General features: G+C 37.7%; 1 long non-coding RNA gene across 2 annotated transcripts in view; it reads right to left on the bottom strand.

The window, feature by feature from the left end:
- Window positions 1-2,111: 2,111 nt before the first annotated feature.
- The window catches only part of LOC144244911 (uncharacterized), a 51,042-nt gene continuing 30,104 nt past the window's right edge, over window positions 2,112-23,049 (bottom strand). Inside the window, exons 2-4 of one of the 2 annotated variants that reach the window (XR_013339112.1) lie at window positions 7,254-7,332; window positions 6,292-6,469; window positions 2,112-2,440 (exon numbers count right to left, since the gene is read on the bottom strand). This is a non-coding gene — a long non-coding RNA (uncharacterized LOC144244911). The remainder of the gene's footprint in view (window positions 2,441-6,291; window positions 6,470-7,253; window positions 7,333-23,049) is intronic. The other variant, XR_013339113.1, reaches the window with a different exon arrangement.

Raw genomic sequence — 23,049 nt, 5'->3', positions numbered from 1 at the left:
GTTCCTACACACACACACACACACACACACACACACACACATCCTGATCCAGGTCCCATCTTCCTGTGGCACATTTAAGCACTATGAGCATACTGACGCCATCCTAGAGGAAATGTACAAGGATCCTGCCTTTGAGCACAAGATAATATTTATATAAAGACTGTCAAGTGTGGCATGGCCCTTTCCCCAATCTGAGGAAGGCAAACTTAATATATTCCTTCTGGCCACACTTGATGACAATGTATAGGATATGCACACCATCATGATCAGGGTTAAGACACTGCCTTGTGATTTTCAAGCTCTTGGTAGATCCCTTGTAGATCTCCAGAGACACCTATAGTTCATGCAACATAGGTGAATCCTACACTTTGCTCCTAAAGTGCAATGGTTCTACAAATTGCCTTGGACCCTGATCCAATGCTTTGAAGGCTGAGTAGTCAAGGATACCAAGCAGGTCCTCATTTTCATGTATATCCATGTCATCTGGATCAAGGCCATAGACTTGCAGAGGGAGTGTCTGCAAGCAAAGAAGCCATCAAAGGGATGCAACCACAAAGAAGGAGGCAAAGGTGACTCGTGGGGCCCAGTGAGAGGTAAAGTGAAAGGAACCACTGCCAACTCAGTCCTGAGGTGAGAAGGCGGAACTGTGTGGCTGATCCTGTCTCCAACCCATTCCCATCACCCTACCCAAGCACCCAATTCATGGGCCTAGAACAGCAAACTATCTTTTACAAAGAGCACCAGTCTTATAAAGGAAGCAAAGCCTACAAACGGGCAAGATTAATTTCAATTCCTAATAATATAGCAAAGAATATTTGAAATCCCTCATTTTATTTGATTCTCATAACTTAAAATTCAGGGAGACTGAGTTACCCAGTGAATGAGAAATCTAGTACTAGAGAAACTCAGATGTGACTGTCAGTCTGGGGATCTTTGCCACGAATCCCCAGACCAAGGACACCCAACCAAGGGCTAAAGGACTAGTCTGGAGACATATCCAAAATTTACCCCTGGTCCCTAGGTATTTTATTATCTCTAGAGATACACAGGAGATGAAGCAATCATAAAGGATTGAAAAACACAGGAGGCTAGTAAGAAGGGATCCCCTAATCTTACTCTGCTTCTAGCACTTTGTTTCTCCTTTCCAGGATTCATCCCATATGAAAAAGCAGGAGGGCAAAAGTCATGAGCTGAATAGTGAAGGAGCTACTGCTCTTTGACAATCCTGTTTTCAAATGATTTTCACAGTGTTGTCCAGTGTTCCCAAGGGTCATTGTTCGCTTTGTCTAGAGCTGTGCTCCTAGAGGTGCTATTGATACAGAATACAATGAGAATGAGGTCCTTAGAGTGACAGAATCCCAAGTCCTACCCCCTATACCTAAAGAAAGGCCAATCAAAATGCATCAGTGGATTGGTGGCTTAGATGAAATGGCTCTGGTCTACACATTTTTGGAGGTTGTTATTTTAATGCTATAACTTGTCAAAAAAAAAAAGGTACTTGCTGTTTTATACTTCTCCTAAGTTTATTAGTCATTTGTATTTTTCTAATGTTTATTTATATTTGAGAGAGAAAGAGAGAGAGAGAGGGAGGGAGACAGTGTGAGCAGGGGAGGGGCAGAGAGAGAGGGAAACAGATTCTGAAGCAGACTCCAGGCTCTAAGCTGTCAGCACAGAACCTGACGTGGGGCTCAAACTCATGAACTGCAAGATCCATGACCTGAGCTTCTGAAGTCAGACACTTAACTGACTAAGCCATCCAAGCGCCCCTAGTCACTTGTATTTTTAAATTAATTTCTTGTTCGTTGCCTTTAGCCTATTTTTCTATAGAATTACTTGCTTGCTTGCTTTTTACTGTTGATTGGCAGAAGTTTTAGAATTTTAACTTTTTGTCTCTTCTATGTTTCAAATATTTTCCCCAGTGTCATTTGTAGTTTAATTTTGCTTCTGCAGTACTTTGCCACATGAAAACTTCACATTTTTATATATCAATTCTGCCAAACATATCTTTTTGGCAATATTAAAAATTCAGATAGTTTTAAACACCAGACAGATCACACAAATAAGTGAAATAGTCTAGGAGAGGACTGGGTAAACTAGAAAGCAACTTTTTTATAGTAGGCAGAAATTATTTATTTAAACAAAGGGAGAAAACTCCTAGATTACGAACATGGCTGAGCAGGTTTTCATGTGTTCCAAGAGTTTTGGCCATGGCCTTGATGGAAGGGTGTGCACAGTCAGGCTGGGCTTGATTCTTTGAAGGCATACTGCAGCTCTAAAAGGAACCTTGAATGACTAAAAGGTAGAAAATGTTACTTGTCCAAGTTGGGACTGGCCATTCCTCATGTGTCCACTTTGGTGGAGAGGTACTTGCTGTTCATCCAACTTTGATGCTCAGGGTAGCAGGTAGAGTAACATGAAGGAAACTCATCAGTAAATATCCCTAGGAATGAAGAAATTGCCTTGTCTGTTGGTGCTGATTATGAGTAAATACCTCTATTCTCCCTCCCTTGTATACCCACTCTTTCACCCTTTGCCTAGCTAATTGGTATTCCTTCCAGTCTCATCTTAAGGCTTCCTTTAAGCTCTCCCTGACCTCTCCCTGTCATCCCATGTCCCATCTGTTTTGTTTCTCCTCATACGTTCCCATAGCAAATTGCACTTTCCACGTCACAGCATTTATCACTTCAGAAGATAACCATCTATTCACTTATCTACCTCCCTAACTACATCACATGCTACTTAAGGCAAAGACAACGGCCTATCTTGTTCACAACTACATTCCCAGTACCTAGGCTAACACAAAGTAGAAGCTAATATTCATTGGTGGCATAAACAAGTAATGTGTGTATGGCTCTAAGTAAGTACTGCATTTGTCTCATATTTTCATTATGCACATAAATTTAGAAGGCATGATGGATTAAAAGTTTTCTTCCATAGTGAGCCAAGAAAAGCCTCTGGCTGGGCAATAATACAACCCATGTCTCCAACAGAAATACAGAGAACTATGAAAACAAACATGTGGTCATTTGAATCTGGCTCAATTTTCATTCCAGAGAATTATCCATGTTCCTTTTATTGTTTATTTATTTTGTTTTAACTTGAAAAGGAATCAAAATGCTAACATGGAACACAAACTGCTAAACAACATCAAGGGGTGGGGGCAGGGAGGAAGAGATGGAAATAGAAAAAAGCAGTAAAAATAAACTGAGTAAAACAGCATTTCAAAACAGTCTTATTCTGAGACAACAGGAAGCTATCTGACTTGTTCTTAAGATGTAAAACATTTCACAAGTTTGTTGAACTTCAAGAGTAAAGAATAAAAGCAACTTCTTGATGTGAATCTAGACTTTTTCTTAGCTGTCAAAAAAAACCCAAAAACTACCTTTCTTTTTCTTCAGCAGGGATCTCAGCAGAGAGAGAGAAGAAGGAAGGGAGGGAGGAAACGAGAGACAGGAAGAGGGAGACAGAGGGGAAGAAAGAGGGAAGATGGGAAGTGAAGGAAGGAGGAGAGGAAAGGAGAGGAGATGAAGAAAAGAGAGAAAATCTTGAAATTTAGTTTTTCTTAATAAGACTACGCTACATAGACCAAATATAAATGCTAGGAAATTCTGAAAAGATTGGATGAACAGACCCCCAGCTTCAGAATAAAAAGAAAACCTTTACCTGTTAATCTTAATGATTTTTAAAATGTTTTTAATGCTTTTAGAAAAAAATGGTTTCTTTACTTGAGCTGAGCAGTTAATACCAAAAATACTTCAGGGGTGTCTGTATAGTTGATCCCTTCCCACCCCTCCCATGCATGTGTGTGTGTGCACGCGCGCGCGCGCGCGCGCACACACAACACACACACACACTTGCTACCACCATAGTCCCCACTGGAAAGACGAATCTCGGGCAGCATGTGATGTCCCTTTCCTCGCCATAGTTGACTGAATCAAGATCAACATTTTCCTCCACTCTATCAATCAAATACAACCTTTCAACTTGAAGTAACAGGAAGTTAATTTGGCTTTAATTCATCCCCATTTGCGGCCAGAATAAATTTTTGCTGCTGAAATCACTAATTAAAGTACTATTCCATTGCAATATAGCAAAGAAAGAAATAAATGGGGCTGCAGGAGAAGTGAAGGAGGGAAAAAGGAACATACTAAGATTTCCACAGAGTTGAAATAAATGTACATTAACCCTTGATGTGTTCCCAAAGTGATTTAAAACATTTTGACCTACTTAAAGTCAAATCTTGTTATTGGGTTTGATTATTTATAGATACTGAAAATATGTACTACAAAGCAATTTACTGCCTTTGAAATTTCTAAAATGGGTTTTCACAGCCTCAATTAAGAAATGTACTACATCAGTTAGCCATTATGAAAGTATCCATGAATTCTGAATTTAAGTATAAATCAAGACAGTAAGTAAAAGAAATAACTATTACTCAGCCATCAAAAAAATCAAATATTGCCATTTGCAAAGTTGTGGATAAAACTAGAGGGTATTATGCTAAGTGAAATAAGTCAGCCAGAAAAGGACAAATACCATATGATTTCACTCACATGTGGAATTTAAGAAACAAAACAGATGAACATAGGGGAAGGAAAAAAAGAGACAGTGAAACAAACCATAAAAAGACTCTTAAGTACAGAGAACAGAGGGTTGCTGGAGTAGAGTTGGGTAGGAGAATGGATTAAACAGGTGATGGGCATTAAGAAGGACACTTGTTATGATGAGCACTGGGTACTGTAGGTAAGCGATGAATCACTAAATTCTACTCCTGAAACCAATATTTCACTGTATGTTAACTAACTTGAATTTTTTAAAAAATAATTAAAACCTAGCTGCATTATAAAAAAAAGTCATGTTCATTTATTCAGCACTTATTGAAATCTCCTATATACCAGGCCTCTGCTAGGGACTAAAGATATTGCAGTGAACAAAACAGACATAAATCCTTGTCACATGAAACTCACATTATACATGGAGAAAATAATAAATAAAATTAATAAATTATGCAAGATAGCCTATTACGTGGTGATAAAAGTAATATGAAAAAAAAATTTTAAAGAAGGGGATTATCAGGGAAATCCTCAATGAAAAAATAACATTTGAGGAAAGGTCTTTAAATTTATCCATGAAAACTTTTATTTTGTTTATTTTTTAAGTTTATTTTGAGAGAGAGAGTGAGAGAGAGAATCCCAAGTAGGTTGTGCACTGCTGGCACAGAGCCTGACACCAGGCTCAAATCCAGGAACTGAGTCCATGACCTAAGCTGAAATCAAGAGTCGGACACTTAACTGACTGAGCCACCCAGGTGCCCTATCCATGTAAACTGTTAAATTGAAGTGATACTTATTTTATGAAAACAAAAACATGAAGGGTAGCTCTTCCTAGATAAGAGTACATTTTCTGTCCCTAGAGTGAGCACACCTTCAAGGTGAAGTCACCAAGCCTTTGTCCACTGGGCAGATACCATCCTGTGATGCCTTCCCAGATTCCTGAACTCTCTCAGACAGAATTAATTAACCCCTCCTTGTCTAATGTCTCCTTATATACACAAATGTCTGTGAGTACCAGGCTTTCTATCCTAGTAAAGTTCATTCTCCTTGGAGGTTTTCGTTTTTTGTTTTTTGGGTTTTTTTTGCAGGGGGGACGATGGGGTTCTGTTTCCTCCACATGTAACACAAGGACTTATTCATTACAGAAACTCAACATTTTAATATAATGTTTATTTTTGAGAGGAGGGAGGGGCAGAGAAATGGAGACATAGGATCCAAAGCAGGCTCTGTGCTGACAGTACAGAGCCCAATGTGGAGCTGGAGCTCACAAACCTCACTATCATGACCTGAGCCTGAGAGTTGGGCACTTAACCGACTGAGCCACTCAGACACCCCTCAACATTTTTTTAACTGAAAAGATACCATGCCCAAATAATTAACAGTAAACATAACCGTAAAATGCGTATCTCAATATTGGCTAGACTATCCCCAAACCAGAGAATAAGATACTTTCTGCCTATAAATCCTATGAAGGCTTCTCATAGCCACCAGGAAAAAAGTGTTCAGAGAACTTAAGCAGGCATTCAAGACCTGCAGCGGCTCATCTTTGCCCACTTTCCCAGCCTCCACTCCCACTACTGTGCCACATTTCCCCATTCCAGTCATGCAAACATGCTTATTTCTTGAGAGCCAAGTCTAAGCTTCTACAGAAACTGTTTCCTTTGCCTGAGGTTCTTCTTCTCCTCCCGTTTCTGGCAAATTCCCACTCCTCTTAAGACTCTGTTCTAGCTTTACTTACTCTGAACAGCCTTCCTTTATTTCCTCAGGTAGAGTTTACTCTTTCCTCTGAGCTCCCATTTTCCAATCCTCAGTTACAATATTTATCACATTATGGTGTAACCGTTTCCTTATCTGGCTTCTCCACTTGACTGAGAGTTCTTTGAGGTTAGAGACCACCATCTTTTTCATCTTTGTACCTTCAGTGGATAACAACAGTACCAGGCATGTAGGAGTTATTAATAAGTCTCAGATGAGTGAATGTCGAATATATTTTAAATATTTTCTTAACAACATCCAGCAAGAAACTATCAGAGAGAATACAAGAAAACAAGTCTTAAGTGGACTTTTTCCTCTATACCATTCTGCATATTGAATAATGTGGCTTATATTCTAAGCACATGCAAATCTAAACCAGGCACATTATTAGGACACAAGGATCTCTGGAATCCTTGGTGGTAAAACATGTATGTAGCATGTGCTATTTCATATGATGTTAAATATTTGAAGCATTCAAAATTAGCAATATGAACAGCTAAATGGAAGACATTAAGTAAGTGTCTTTAACAGGTACTTAAGGACATTTGGCGTTGTCTGGAGTCATTTTTTGTGGGAGTCATTTTTCCCACGATTTGGGAGATGGAGCTGCCACTATCATCTAGTGAGTAGAGGGCAGGGATGCTATTAAACATCCCACAAAATGCACAACAACTCTGCCACACAAAAAAGAATTATCCAGCCCTGAATGTTAGTAATGCTGAAGTTGAAAAACTCTGATCTAACACTTTTACCCTAAGAAAGTGTGTATATGTATGTATATACATACATATAAAAATTGGTTTTTTATATTTATATATATATAAACCAATTTTTATAACAACATTGAAAGTTCTTTGGAGCTCTTACATAAATATGACTGCTTCTCTAGTCAACTGCTAGGAATGTACAACTTCTATATATAATTACAAAAGATTGTACTCTGACCTGAGGGAAATGTCAATCTCAGGGAAAAGAGAAGGGCTGGGTTTTTGTGTTCCACATTTGATCAGCAGCAATTTGAACTCTGCTAAAACAATTATGTGATAATAATCATTATACTCAATCTCAGAAACATTTTGATGATTAAGAAACATCAATTAAAGTATTAATGCTGATAAAATGGATGACGACTTTGAAAAGACTCAGTAGGCCACTTAGCAAGATTACAAGATTACCAACCTTTGTAACATTTTGGCAATGCATACAAGGCTAAAGTAGTTTAAAAACCAGGAAATACATCAAAGCAGAATCAGAAAATATAAAAGTACTCTAAATCTAGTCACCCAGATTATGTCAGTAATTTGATGAAGGGGGCAATAATCCAACCCAACCTACTTTATTTCAGTGACATAATAGCAATGTGATACAAATTAAATTTCAACTTCTGTCTCCAGCTTCTTTTTTTTAATACTAATTGAATCCCTTCTTTATTTATGTTATAGGCTGTATACATTAAATTTACCTTGTTATTTTTTAATAGTTTATTGTCAAATTGGTTTCCATATAACACCCAGTGCCCATCCCCACAAATGCCCTCCTCCATGCTCATCACCCCCCTTCCCCTACCTGCCACCCCCATCAGCCCTCAGTTTGTTTTCAGGATTCAAGAGTTTCGCATGGTCTCTCCCTCCCTCTCCCCAACTATTTTTCCCCTTCTTCTCCCCCATGGTCCTCCGTTAAGTTCCTCCTAATTCACCTATACGTGCAAACATATGGTACCTGTCCTTCTCTGCCTGACTCATTTTGCTGAGCATAACACCTTCAAGTTCCATCCATGTTGCTACACATGGCCAGATTTCATTCTTTCTCATTGCCATGTAGTATTCCATTGTATAGATAAACTACATCTTCTTGATCCATTAGTCAGTTGATGGACTTTTAGGCTCTTTCCATGTTTTGGCTATTGTTGAAATGGACTTATTACAACCAACCTCTCAGAAATACAAGCAATTATCAGGGAATACTATGAAAAATTATATGCCAACAAACTGGACAACTAGGAAGAAATGGACAAATTCCTAAACACACACTCACTACCAAAATTCACACGGGAAGAGATAGGAAATCTGAAGAGACCGATAACTAGTGAAGAAATTGAATCAGTTATCAAAAATCTCCCAACAAATAAGAGCCCTGGGCCAGATGGCTTCCCTGGGGAATTCTACCAGACATTTAAAACAGAATTAATACCCATTCTTCTCAAGCTATTCCAAAAAATAGAAATCAAAGGAAAACTTCCAGACTCGTTTTATGAAGCCAGCATCACTTTGATTCCCAAGCCAGAGACCCAGCAAAAAAATAGAACTACAGGCCAATATCCTTGATGAATACAGATGTAAAAATCCTCAACAAGATACTTGCAAATCAAATTCAACAGCATATAAAAAGAATTATCCACCATGATCAAGTGGGATTCATTCCTGGGTTACAGGGCTGGTTCAGTATTTGCAAATCAATCAATATGATATATCACGTTAACAAAAGAAAATATAAAAACCAATGATCCTGTTGATAGATGCAGAAAAAGCATTTGACAGGATACAGTATCCCTTCTTAATAAAAACCCTTGAGAAAGTCGGGATAGGAGGAACTTACTTAAACATCATAAAAGCCATCTATGAGAAGCCCTCAGCTAATATCATTCCCAATGGGGAAAAACTGAGAGCTTTCCCCCTTGAGATCAGGAACACGACAGGGATGTCCACTCTCACCACTGTTGTTTAACATAGTGCTGGAAGTCCTAGCATCAGCCATCAGACAACAAAAGGAAATAAAAGGCATCAGAACTGGCAAAGAAGAAGTCAAACTTTCACTTTTCACAGACAACATGATACTCCACATGGAAAACCCGACAGACTCCACCAGAAGCCTACTAGAACTGATCCGTGAATTCAGCAAAGTTGCAGGATACAAAATCAATGTACAGAAATCTGTTGCATTTTTATACACCAACAATGAAGCAACAGAAAGAGAAATAAAGAAACTGATCCCATTCACAACTGCACAAAAAACCATAAGATACCTAGGAATAAACCTAACCCAAGATACAAGAGGTCTGTATGATATAAACTACAGAAAACTTATGAAGGAAATTGAAGAAGACACAAAGAAATGGAAAAACATTCCATGCTCATGGATCAGAAGAATATTGCTAAAATGTCATTACTATCCAAAGCAACCTACACATGCAATTCAATCCCAATCAAAATTGCACCAGCATTCTTCTCAAAACTAGAACTATCCTAAAATTTGTATGGAACCACAAAAGACCCTGAATAGCCAAAGTAATATTGAAGAAGAAAACCAAAATGGGAGGTATCACCATCCCCGACTTTAGCCTCTACTACAAAGCTGTAATCATCAAGACAGTATGGTATTGGCACAAAAACAGACACAGAGACCAATGGAATAAAATAGAGAACTCAGAATTGGAACCAAAAATGTACAGTCAACTAATCTTTGACAAAGCAGGAAAAAGTACCCAATGGAAAAAAAGACAGTCTGTCTCCCGCTTCTTATTGACCATATTTTGATTGTCAAGAGGTGATCTTCATTTAGATTTCCATTTGACCATACAAAATCTAACATTTCAAAAACTAACTTTATCATTTTCCCATTAAAAAAGGAAACATCTGCATTATTTTCAATGGCATCACCCAATTTCCGAGCACCTGGGCTCACAATCCTGTTATCTTACATTTTACTGTCTATACTTCAGCCTCACCATCAAACTACCTGCTGGATTTGTATCATGAAATGTCTTTTAAATTTGGTCCTTTGCTCCATTCATTCCCTTTACTGTCTGATTTTAAAGCCACTACCTTAATACAGATCCATACTATCTATGCCTAGATTTCTGTAACAACCTCAGATGGTCTCTTATTTTTAGTGCTTCCCTGGTCCCTTTCTTACACATGGTATTTTAAAAGCAACAATCACAACAATACTAATGACAATTCTAGGCTGCTGTAGCTTGGGTGTATACAGCTGAAGGTTTGGGGTCAGATGGCTTAAATTTCAAACACTCAAGTATATGAGTCATTTAATCTTTATAACAACCCAGTGAAGTAGCTACTATGATTATCCCCATTTTAAAAATGAGAAAACAGGGACACCTGGGTGGCTCAGTCAGTTGAGCATCAACTCCTGATTTTGGCTGAGATCATGATCCTAGGGTCATGAGACTGAGCCCCACATTGGGCTCCACGCTGAGTGTGGAGCTTGCCTGAGATTTTTTTCTCTCTCTCTGCGCCTCTACCCCACTCACTCACTCTCTCTCTCTCTCTTTCTCTCTAACTAAAAACTAAAAAATAAATGAGAAAACAAAAAGTAGATGGTGGAAATCACTTGCCCAAGGTCACATATATACTAAGCACTAAGCCAGGGTTTGGTCCCAGTCTACCTGACTCCATAGGCTGAGCCCTAACCACTGTACACACGGACCATTCTCCAGCCTGTTAGTACCCAAGACTTGATAATTCCTATATCCATACCATGAGACCACACTCCCTATAACTGGGTCCTATGAACTCAACTTACTTTGTCTTTCTGTATCACTTTTGCATGTAAGAGGCTAGTCAACTTTATTTTATTTTGTATGTGACAGTGAATGTATGTGATTGTTTTGCAGTTATCCTCAAGTAGCTCCATTTATATTTTGTCTCTTCACCTAGGTTTAAGTTTTTATTTATTTTTTTAATGTTTTATTTATTTCTGAGAGAGAGAGAGAGAGAGAGAGAGAGAGAGAGAGAGAGAGAGAGGGGCAGCGTGGGCAGGGGAGGGTCAGAGAGAGAGGGAGACAAAGAATCCGAAACAGGCTCCAGGCTCTGAGCTACCTGTCAGCACAGAGCCCGACGCGGGGATCGAACCCACGAATGGTGAGATCATGACCTGAGCCAAAGTTGAATGCTTAACCGACTGAGCCACCGAGGCGCCCTAAGGCTTAAGTTTTTTAAGAACTTTGTTATTCTTCTACATTCTTCCAAAATACCTGGTATAAAACCCATGAGTATTAAGTGCTTTAAGACTAATCTTGTACTTACATGAAAACTCTTTTCATGTAAAAAAATATAATGAATATAGGTGAATATCTTATTCTAGGTATTACAAATATAAAAAATCTGATTGAACATTTTCTAATTTATAATCAAAGCAAGCTAGATTTGGAGATCTTGAAAGGAACACAATTTTAAAAAGCTTAACTTCTTAATTCCAAATATAGGGCTGAAAAATCAAAGACTTTATTCTTCCAATTAGTAAAACTAGCCTAATCATTTCAGAATACTGTCCATCTTGGAGCATAAAAGCTCCTAATTCTTTCAGTTCCATATGCCATTGAAACTGAAGCCCAGATTGGAAGTCAGTAGTGGTGGCTTAGTTCTTATTCTTTGTAAAATAGCAGAATTTGGGCAAGAGTGCTGGAGAGAATAGAGACTAACACCTTGCTCCATTCAGTACCAACTATCACCAACATGGGTCCCATTTAGAAATCTTTAACTGGTATAAGAACCACAACAGGTCATTACTATAGGTCTTTGGTTTGGCTTGTCCAAACCAAATCTTCAATAAAGGGCAACAGACAAGAGGCTTAGCTTACTAACTAATGTAAGCTCAGGCTCGTTCATTGCTTTAATAATTTGCTATTTGTCTGTCTCTGAAACTAGAACAGACCTGGTTCATACGCACTCAATTTGGTGAATTAATTGATGGATTCAGAAGTTTATATTTGCCTTTACATAATAGTAATAACAACAGTAATATCTATCTATATATATATGATTGACAATATAAGTGGCTAAAATCAGGTCTTTAGCATCAACTGCCTAAATCCACACTCCTGCTTCTTGTCCTTGGAAGAATTACTCAACTTTTTAGAGTCCCTGTTTCTTTACGTGTAAAGTGGGCCTAAAAAAAGTAACTAACTACCTTCTACAGGACTTTCAAAATAATTAAAGTAGAAAATAAATGTTATACACTTAGTATAGCCTTCCACATATTAAGTACTTTAAAAATTGTAGCTATTTTTGAGTGCCTATGCTATGCCAGGCATTATACCAGTGATTCTCAGTCTTAGCATGACTGACATTTTGGGCCAGATAATTCTTCGGTGTGAGTTGTCCTGTGCATTGTAAGATGTTTATCACATGCCTGGCCTCTACCCATCAGATAACAGTAGCACCTCCCCAGTCATAAGAGGGGAGCAAAATCAGCCTTGGTTGAAGCTAGTATACAAAACTTAGCTCTTAACAAATATTTTATTAATTCTCCAAAATACTCTGACAAGGCAGTATGTCAATGCCATTACCTCTACAAGTAAAGAAATGGTGGAGGGGAAGTAGATGGAGGATGGATTAAATGGGTGATGGGCATCAAGGAGAGTACTGGGTGTCGTATTTAGTGATGAATCACTAAATTCTACTCCTGAAACAAATATTACACTGTATGGTAACTAACTGGAATTTAAATAAAAATTTGTAGGAAAAAAAAAAACGAAATGGCAGCTCAAAGATGTTACCAACTTGCTCAAGGTGACCCAACCTGCTGAGGTTCAGCTGACCCCACAGTGGTGACTGCATTACAACTCCCTTATGTAAGTGATACTTGTCTTCATACCTCTCCCTTGGCTTCTCACCCACAGAGGCACTAGCTGTAGGCAGAGGTCACAGGAGGGCCATCAGAGGATAATAGTGAAGCAAAACCTCACTTCTTTAGAGTCAGAGATGATCTCAGGAATCCTCATCTCATACCTGTAACCCTTGAGCCACAGTATTTCTATCAAGAACAAAAAGTTTTAGTAAATCCCAGTAGTGGGTAAATAAGCAAAAAAGGCATTATTCTAAAAATATGCTCAAGAATGTGAACTAAATATATACATAAGGACTTACCTTTAATTCCCCCCTCTTAGTTTCCCTGTAAAGTCCCTCTCTAAGTGATACAAATGCTCCTCCACTCAGCTTCTCCTTTTTGTTTCTATGAATTCCACCTTATCCCTGGCTGTCATTACAGATAGCCCTTGCTTAAAATGCTTCAGTGGCCCTCCCTGCACCCTCTCTCCATTTCATTCAGCATCCTGCTGCCAGACCAATCTTTCACAGTAATTAACTTCACCAAGTTACACAAGCCCCATTACAAAAGCACTACTAATAAATTCTTGTTTTCTGAAGCATGTTTAAGTTTCATGAATTGACAGTCAAGGCCCTTGAAATGCTATTTCTCTGTACCCCTTAATATGCTCTCCCTCTAGAACCCCCCTAGGTCTCCCCCAAACTCCTCACTACCCTACCAATTGACTAAGGGCAACCCTTGCTTCTCCTGCTCCTCATCCTGGACCTTCCATGTTCAGCAATGCCCCCCTAGGTCTCCCCCAAACTCCTCACTACCCTACCAATTGACTAAGGGCAACCCTTGCTTCTCCTGCTCCTCATCCTGGACCTTCCATGTTCAGCAATTCTCTCCCTTCTCTATGCCTCCATCAAAATCCTGGTCATTCTTTTAGGCCCAGCTCAGGCCAAAGCCCTTCCACGAAGCATTATCTGACTATTGCAGTCCCATCAAGGCCTTTTTTAAAAGATGTTCACAGCCCTGGAAGTCTATCCTATAATACCTAGCATTTAATTTAACTCTCTGTGGTCAGCTGAAGTTTCATGTTTGCCCCAGTGGATTATAATTCTGTTGTATGCTGTTACCATATCTTAACCATATGGACTGTGCTCAAAGAAGGCCCTCAGTGAGTCCCTACAAATTAACTTCATGGAGACCTCCTTCTGGTCTAAGACTAGAGACAGTCCTTCACAAAAGATATTCCTGATCTTAACTTTACATCTCGGGCTCCACCCTACATGAGGTCACCTCATATGGTTCACTGCTCCTTGGGGGCACAATCACCAGCATGCCTGCTTTTTGCCAACTTATTTCCAGCCTGAGTCCTCTGTTGGCCCTTAGCTTTCAAGACTCCTGAACTCCTTTTCTTATCAGGACACCTTAACTTACTTCTGCATCACAGTCTTTGATACTAACCGTCTTCCTTGGGAGTAAACCCAAATCACTATGTTGAAGTTATCTCTTCATGACCTTATTACTGGCATCTCTGGAAATGGAAATTCTGGCATCATTTAAGTCAATGATCCCCAGACATAACTGAGGATAAGCTGATTTATGAGGTTATAAAACATTTGGATTCCCGGATCCTGCTCCAGACCTACTGCATCAGAATATCCAGGATATAGGCCTAGGAACTGGAACGCTTAACATGCATACTAGGCGATTCTTATATCAGAAGAAGCGAGGAACCTGATCTAAGCTGCTGAGTAATGTTTTACCAAGTGATCTAATGAGAAATTCAGGCTCAATTGCCAATCATAAATTAGGCATCCTAAAGAAAGAAATCACTGATTTCAGGAGCTTAGCAGCATTCTTCCTTATCAATTTCCACTAGTCCAGCTATTAATATAAGGAAGTATGTTCTACTAAATGGACTTCTAATATAGACACCAACTGTGTGACCTTGAGCAAGTCACTTAAGACCTGTGAACTTCAATTTCCCTCTTACAGGAAAAAGAGAGGGTTGGGTCAGATCAGTAGTTCTCTTTGATGGATACACATAAGAATTACTTCAGGAGTTTTTAGAACATATTATCCCCAGGGATTATAATTTAATTGATCCAAGTGATTATGTTATTTAACTGAGGTTAAAATAAAGTGAACCGGGTGACTGTTAAGATGACTTCCAGCTCTAAGATAACTCTGATTTAATAACTCTATCATTTTTTAATCCTTGTGCCAACTATCAACATTTATTTCATGCTATATGTAAAAACATTTATACTTTCTTTATTCCACCTTTTTTCAATAATATCTTTGTTAGGTATTTGATGCTCATGTAGGAAAGAATAATTTGAACATATTCTTATGAGTTATTACTATCATGTAAAAATATTCAGGAGTGTAATAAAGTCTTTTAACATCTGTAGGCCCAGACATGTGAAGAGCAACAACCTAGCTCCCAATTAAATCAAATATCAAGATATACCTATCCATTCCCTCAGCATTTCAAGTAATAGTTTTTAAACATTTTTTAATGTTTATTTAGTTTGAAAAAGAGAGAGAGAGAGAGAGAGCAGGGGAGGGGCAGAGAGAGAGAGAGAGACAGCATCCCAAGCTGGCTCCATGCTGCCAGCACAGAACCTGACGCAAGACTCCAACACACAGACCGCAAGATCGTGACCTGAGCCAAAACCAAGAGTCAGTCACTCAACCAACTGAGCCACCAGGTGTCCCTCAAGTAATGTTAATCATTGAGTATCTGCTATCTATCAACTCCTGTGCTAGTTACTGGGGATACAGCAGGATATAAGAAATATGGTCCAAACCCAAGTGGAAAGATAAACATTGTACAAATATTACAAATGTGATTAGAATCACAATGGCATACAGAGAGCTACAAGAGTGCATAAAGAGGATTTAACCTATTCTCTACAGAAAAAGCCTTGAAACAGGAAGTGAGAGTTAAGGTGAAACCTGATAAATGAACTAGAATTACGTGCATGTGTTGGAGCAAGGTGAAGGCATGTTGGAAGGGACTAAGGTTAAAGGAGCTTGGAGTGCCCTAGAAACAGAAAGAAGATAAAAGAGGCTAGAACTAGTAAGCCAAGGGGAAAGTGGCACAAGTGAAAGGTCATGTAAGAGAGATTAGAATTTATTCTAAAATACCAAAGTATGAGAGTTTAAACTTTATTCTGAGGGTATTGGATATTTCAAGCCAGGGGCTGAAGTGATCTCATTTGAAAGTTCTTAGAATGCAGAGATGGTAGAGATGCTTGAGTGGATATGGAGGATACAGGCTACTATTGTAGTAGTCAGGGAAAATATGATGGACTAAAGTGGTGTTTGCAGAGAGGTGAATAGATTGAAGATATCCATCTGAGGACACTCTGAAGGATTTGGTGATTGATGGGCTGTGGGAGGTAAGGAAACAATGAGTCAAGGTTTCAGGCTTAAGCAACTGGGTGAATGGCCATACAATTCACTGAGATAAGCAACCCTGGAGGAAGAGCAAGTTCAGTGGGAAAGAGGAGTTCAGTCTGGGACACAGTGAGTGTGAAACACTTGTGAGTCAACTAAGTGGAGGTCTTGATTAAAATGGGTCTGCAACTTACAAGAGAAACCCGGACTGAAGTTACAAATTGAGAGTTGTTAGAATATAGATAATAACAGAAGTCACCAAGATGGATGAAGTCATCAACTGTGTCAAGAACTATGGCAGGTGCTAGGGCAATAGACTCACTGCATTCAAGTGACTCAGAGTCCAACCAATGCAAACATGAAATACCAAGCCATGAATTTGAGTTCAACTGACATGAAAACTATCCTGAAAATCCCTATTACTAATCCTAGTAGGTACAACTTTCTCTGTTCTGCTCTGGAAGTTTCTCAATTCAAACCAAAACTAGAAATCCATCTAGAAAGAGATTAGTCTATACTTTATCCTAATTAAGTGGGCTTTAACCAAGAGTGTCTTAAACCTTAAAAATTCACTTTCACTTAAAACTTAAAATTAAAATTTACAAGTTGAAATACATTTATATTAACATCACACCCTTTTAAATACCATTGAACATGAAAATCCAGGAAGCAAACTGCAGATTTTGTGCTTGGTCAATCTCATGGTGATGTGAACTTTACAGTTTACAGAGCTATGATCACAAAGCCCAAGGTCTGTTAGGCCTGTGCCACATGTAAATAAGTTCACAGTCTAAGGGATTCTTGAGACATGGTCTGCTTTTAAAATGTACTTTGTAGCTTTAAAGAGCGTTGCACCCAATAGCTAAGACTTCTGTTTGAAAGTTCACTTGATACCAGGAACAACTACCAATAAACATAATGGAGACTGACATTTCTGAGAGTTGACCCTTCTCCAATTTTTTCTTTCCTCCCTTCCTTTCTCTTTCTTCCCCCACTTGTGTCCTCCCTTTCTTCCCTCTCTGTCTCTTCATTCCTTTAATCCTCCCTCCCCTTCTTCCCCTCTCTCTTTTTTCAGTTGTCTTTCTTTCCACTAATAGTTTCTGCCTCAAAGCTTTTATGGAATGAGACAAGGCACATATATATAATCTGCACACCACATACAACGATGGTAAGTAGCTTCTCTATGCAAGGCACTTTGACAGAACCACAGCACTGGTAACAGACATGAAAGAGACCCTCTTCAATTTACCCATTCTACAAATCAAAAATGGGGAAACTTCTGTTCCTCTGATGTGCTTGAAAATCATCTTAAGGTTTACGTGGCCATAATGTTAGGCTTCGCTCAACAATGACAGACACTCTTTTGTATTATTTTATTAAGTCAGCAACCCTAGAACTATACTGACCAATACAGTTAGCCACACTAGACAGATGTGGCAATTGAGCCCCTGAAATGTGCCAAGTCTTAATGAGATGTGCTGTAAAATAACAGTGCATTTAAAGACAATATATTTTTTAAAAGATGTAAAATATCTCATTAACAATGTTTATACTGATTACATGTTTTGAATACACTGGGCTAAATAAAATATACCACTAAAACTAATTTTACTTTGTTTCTGTTCATTTTTTCAATGTGAGTACTAATTTTCTATTAAATATATAGCTCACATTTGCGACTCTTAAAGTTCTGTTGAACAGAGCTGTTCCAGAATAACAGTGCCTATCTCATATAAGGTTGTTTATTGGTTTATTTCAGCCTAATACTATAAGTTCCTAAGCTCATCCAACATTGATAGATAAAAAAAAATTAATTCACAAACAAATAAACCAAGAAGTAGATCACATGTCCTAGAGGGCCCATGCTGAGAATTTACTAGTCATAGCTCAATAAACCCAAAGAACTTAATGATTTGTCCAAGGTCACATAGCTTATTAGTACAGAGATGATACCAGGACTTGGGATTATTTGCTCACTGACCTTTTATCATAGACCAGTTCAATGAACAAAATTGTGAAATGATTTTTAATGGCTGCAAAACTGATTTCAGTTGAGTTGAACAAATATTTGAATGTCTTATAAGTGCCAGGCATTGTGCTAGGAAGATTGAAGAGCTTAAGCTGCTTTTTTTAATGTTTTTTATTTTAAATACAGAAGAGTTAACTTGCAGTGTTCTATTAGTTTCAGGTGCACAATACAGCGATTCAACAATTCCATACATTTTTCAATCTTCATCATATGTGTACTCGTCCCTGCACCCACCTCCCCTCTGGTAACCATCAGTTTGTTCTCTATAGCTAAGTATCTGTTTCTTGGTTTCTCTCTCTCTCTCTCTCTCTCTCTCTTTTCTTTTTCTTTGATCATATGTTTTGTTTCTTAAATTGTACATATGAATGAAATCATATAGTATTTGTCTTTCTCTGACAGCTATTTCACTTAGCATTTTACTCTCTAATTCTATCCATGTTATTGCAAATGTCAAGATTTCATTCTTTTATATGGCTGCATAATATTCAAATGGAATAATATTCTATATATACATATACATATATATATCTCACTTCTTCTCTATCCATTCATCTATTGATGGATATCAATAGATATCTTGGCTTGCTTCCATAGATTGGCTATTATAAATAATGCTGCTATAAACACTGGGGTACATGTATCCCTTTGAATTAGTGTTTTTGTATTTGGAGGGTAAATAATCAGTAATGTGATTACTGGTTAGGAGGATAGTTCTATTTTTATTTTTTATTTATTTTTTTATTTTTTTGAGAGATAGAGTGTGAATGGGGGAGAGGCAGAGAGAGAAGGAGACACAGAATCCGAAGCAGATTCCAGGCTCCAAGCTCTCAGAAGCAGGGCTCTGATGCACCTGCTCCAATGCAAGGCTTGAACCCACCACCGATGAGATCATGACCTGAGCTGAAGTCAGATGCTCAACCAAGTGAGCCACCCAGATGCCCCTGGGTGGTCCTATTTTTAACTTCATGAAGACTCTATACTGTTTTCCACAGTGGCTGCACTGGTTTGCATTCTCACCAGCAGTGCAAGAGGGTTCCTTTTCTTCCGCCTCCTTATCAGCTCTTGTTGCTTCTTGTGTTTTCTTTTTAGCCACTCTGACAGATGTGAGGTGACGTAGTCTTGGTTTGCATTTCCCTGATGATGAATGATGTTGATGATCTTCTCATGTGTCTGTTGGCCATTGTCTCCTTTTCTCTGGAAAAAATATCTGTTCATGTCTTATGCCCATTTTTTAATTGGGTTACAGCTAATGTCAGAGAAATTATTGCCTGTGCTCCCTTCTAGAATTTTTATGGTTTCAGGTTTCAGTTAGGTTTTTAATCCATTTTTAATTTTTGTGTATGGTCTAAGAAAGTGATGCAGTTTCATTCTTTTGCATATAGTTGTCCAGTTTTCCCAGCACCATTTGTTGAAGAGACTATTTTTTTTTCCATCAGATGTTCTTTCCTCCTTTGTCATAGATTAATTGACCATATAATTGTGGGCTTGTTTTATCTGTACTGTTCCATTTATCTATTTTTGGACTGGTATCATCATGTTTTGTAATATTACTTGAAGTCTGGAATTGTGATACTGGAGGGTTAAGTTTTATCACTTTAATATCTGAGGAACTTCCCTCAAGTTCTAAATGAAAGACACAATTACTTTCATTCTACTTTTCTGATATTCATGACTCAAACATGACAATATCTGTGTGGGGATGTTTTCCTAATTTCAAACTTCTAAACTGAATATTAGATCAATGTAAAAAATAAGCCATTAAAAATTATCTAAAATGCAATTATATTTAATAAAAAATAATTTTGACTTTAAAAAATGTATTAAATCCATTACCAATTTTTTCCAAAAATAATCATTTCTTTTTATTATAATTTAAAGCTAAAAATTGAAATGTACTATTATAGTCTTTCCTTAAAGGGCCAAATTTTTATATCTATTACTACAATTATATGGTCATGTGGCTTTTTAATGTTCATCTGTTACTAAATNTGTCAAATGCTTTTTCTGCATCTATTGACAGGATCATATGGTTTTTATCTTTTCTTTTATTGATATGATTTATCACATTGATTGTTTTGCGAATGTTGAACCAGCCCTGTAACCCAGGAATGAATCCCACTTGATCTTGGTGGATGATTCTTTTGATATGCTGCTGGATTCGATTTGCAAGGATCTTGTTGAGAATTTTTGCATCCGTATTCATCAAGGATATTGGCCTATAGTTCTCTTTTTTTGCTGGGTCTCTGTCTGGGTTACAGGCAATTTTTCTAAATATTCTTGGTGAATTTGTATTAATTGCATTTTATTCATTCTAATTCTTGGTTGTGAGCATATTAAAGGAATTAATTTAATGACTTGCTTTAAACCTCTGAAGATAGTTGCTTAATTGTCTTTCTATAACACCTTGGCTTTATCTCGTTGTCACTTAGGTTATCAACAAGGAAACTCATCCTTGTAAACTTGGAATAAATTCTATTTTGCTATGTTCTTCTTTCAGTTTGGTGATGGATTCAATTTGTTCATATTTAGGTAACTGTTTGCATCTATATTTTTTTAAATCAGGTTTTAGTATTTGGCCATTCTAGCTTCACAAATTTTCAAATTTATTGCTATTAAGTTACAAATAATATTCTCTCAAAAATACTAATTGCACTTACTCCTCATAGCATTGTTGTAAGGATTAAGTGAGTTAAAATATGGAAAGCTCTTACATCAGTGCCTGGTCTACAGCATTAAATCCCAGTAAATTTAGCTGTTGTTATTTACAGACGCACAGTCAAATGCCAAATATAAAAGCACATTACTTTAATTGTGCAGTTGGATTAATCATTCCTGATTACTTTTGAGTGGTATCATTGGAGTAGATAAATAAGAACTCATTATAATCACTGCTTAAGTCTTTCATCATATTTTCGTTACTAAGAAGAAAAATTAACACTATACATAATATTTCCAATTGCTTCATTTGGTGATAAAAATAGATAATGACAATTGATCTTGAAAATAAAGATTATAGGGGCGCCTGGGTGGCTTAGTCGGTTAAGCGGCCGACTTTCGCTTAGGTCATGATCTCGCGGTTCGTGGGTTCGAGCCCCGCGTCGGGCTCTGTGCTGACTGCCAGCTCAGAGCCTGGAGACTGTTTCAGTCTGTGACTCCCTCTCTCTCTGACCGTCCCCTGCTCACGCTGTCTCTCTCTCTCTCCTAGAAATAAATAAAACATTAAAAAAAAAAGAAATCTTTTTCTATTCCATTGACATCATCCTTATTACCGTCAATTTGCTATTCAATTTAATTTTATATTAGAAAAACTAATAATTCCAATAACTAATAGAAATGTCTGGCAAAATTATATTATCTTACCCTCTCTGCTCTAAGAAAAGACCCTGAAATCTTATTACATGATCATTTGCTAAGTAAACACTAGAATTCAATTTCTTTCCGGTTGCACAATAAAAATGACAAACACGTTTGCAATTGTGTGGACTATTCTAGTCTTTCTGACTTTTCTTGTCCCTTCTACATATTGTTATTTTCAAATACATTAATTACAGCAACACAGAATTATTTTAAGAAAGACTTGAAGTTGCTTTTAAAATCTAGGTTATATTCTCCTATAAGTCATATTGGTGTATCAAATCTCCTCTGCTGTACCTGAAACACTTTGGTTGATTATTTAAAAACCCATCCTAATAATTTATTTTACAGGCTCTAGGTTCTCCCAGGAGAATTTTATTCTTTTTATAACATATGCCTTCTTTCCCCACCAACCTGTCTTTTTTCCAAATCCCCACTGCTACAAGTATAATATTCTGGTTGGTTAGAAAATAAAACTATTTACTCGTCTTTTGGCAAAAGTTTAATAGTGACCTATGTGCCAGATGAAACAGGCACAGCCTCTGCCCTCATGGAGGTAAGCTAAACAATCATACAAATAAGTGAATAGTTACCAACCACTATAAATGGGAAAGAAATAAAGGGAGCCTAATTTAAATCAAAAGATGAGAAAAAATATCTGTGGATCTAACATTTAAACCAAAACCTAAAGAAAGAATAGGAGTTAACACTGAAAAGAATGACAGAGTACCCTGTGCCAGAATGAGTAAAGGCTTCGGGGTGCTGGGCAGCTTGTTTTGTTGTAAGAAAAAGACCAATTAAACAAGAGTATATAGAAGGAAGTGAGTGGTGGAAGTGAGTCTACAGCCATAGGTAGGACACTGTAGGTCATGTAAAAGATTTTTTATTTTATCAAAACTGTTATATGATTTTGAGCAAAAGCAAGAATGATGAAGATGGTTAGCAATGGCAACCATTTTCCAGTTGTCATGTGAAGTGCTTTGAATGAATTATCTCCTTTAGTTCTCACCCAACTCTGTGTGGAAAGGCTATTTTCACCTGCATTTTATAGATGAAACTGAAGTTTCAAAGGGTTTGGNGTGCTGACAGCTCAGAGCCTGGAGCCTGCTTCAGATTCTGTGTCTTCCTCTCTCTCTCTCAGAAATAAATAAAACATTAAAAAAAATTTAAAAAAAGAAAACAACTCACGGGATATATTGCTATATTACGTACCATATGTGGGTGCATAGTAAATAATCCCATAAATGATAGAGTAGTATTATTTATGAAAGCAAAATATGTCTAAAATGATTAAGAAGGGGCGCCTGGGTGGCTTGGTCGGTTAAGCATCCGACTTTCGCTTAGGTCATGATCTCACGGTTCGTGGGTTCAAGCCCCGCGTCAGGCTCTGTGCTGACT

The sequence above is a fragment of the Crocuta crocuta genome, unplaced genomic scaffold (assembly GCF_008692635.1).
Source record: "Crocuta crocuta isolate KB4526 unplaced genomic scaffold, BGI_CrCroc_1.0 scaffold38, whole genome shotgun sequence".
Classification (NCBI taxonomy): Eukaryota; Metazoa; Chordata; class Mammalia; order Carnivora; family Hyaenidae; genus Crocuta; species Crocuta crocuta.
The sequence above is the reverse complement of the archived record's forward strand: the minus strand, read 5'-3'. Positions and strand labels throughout refer to the sequence as shown.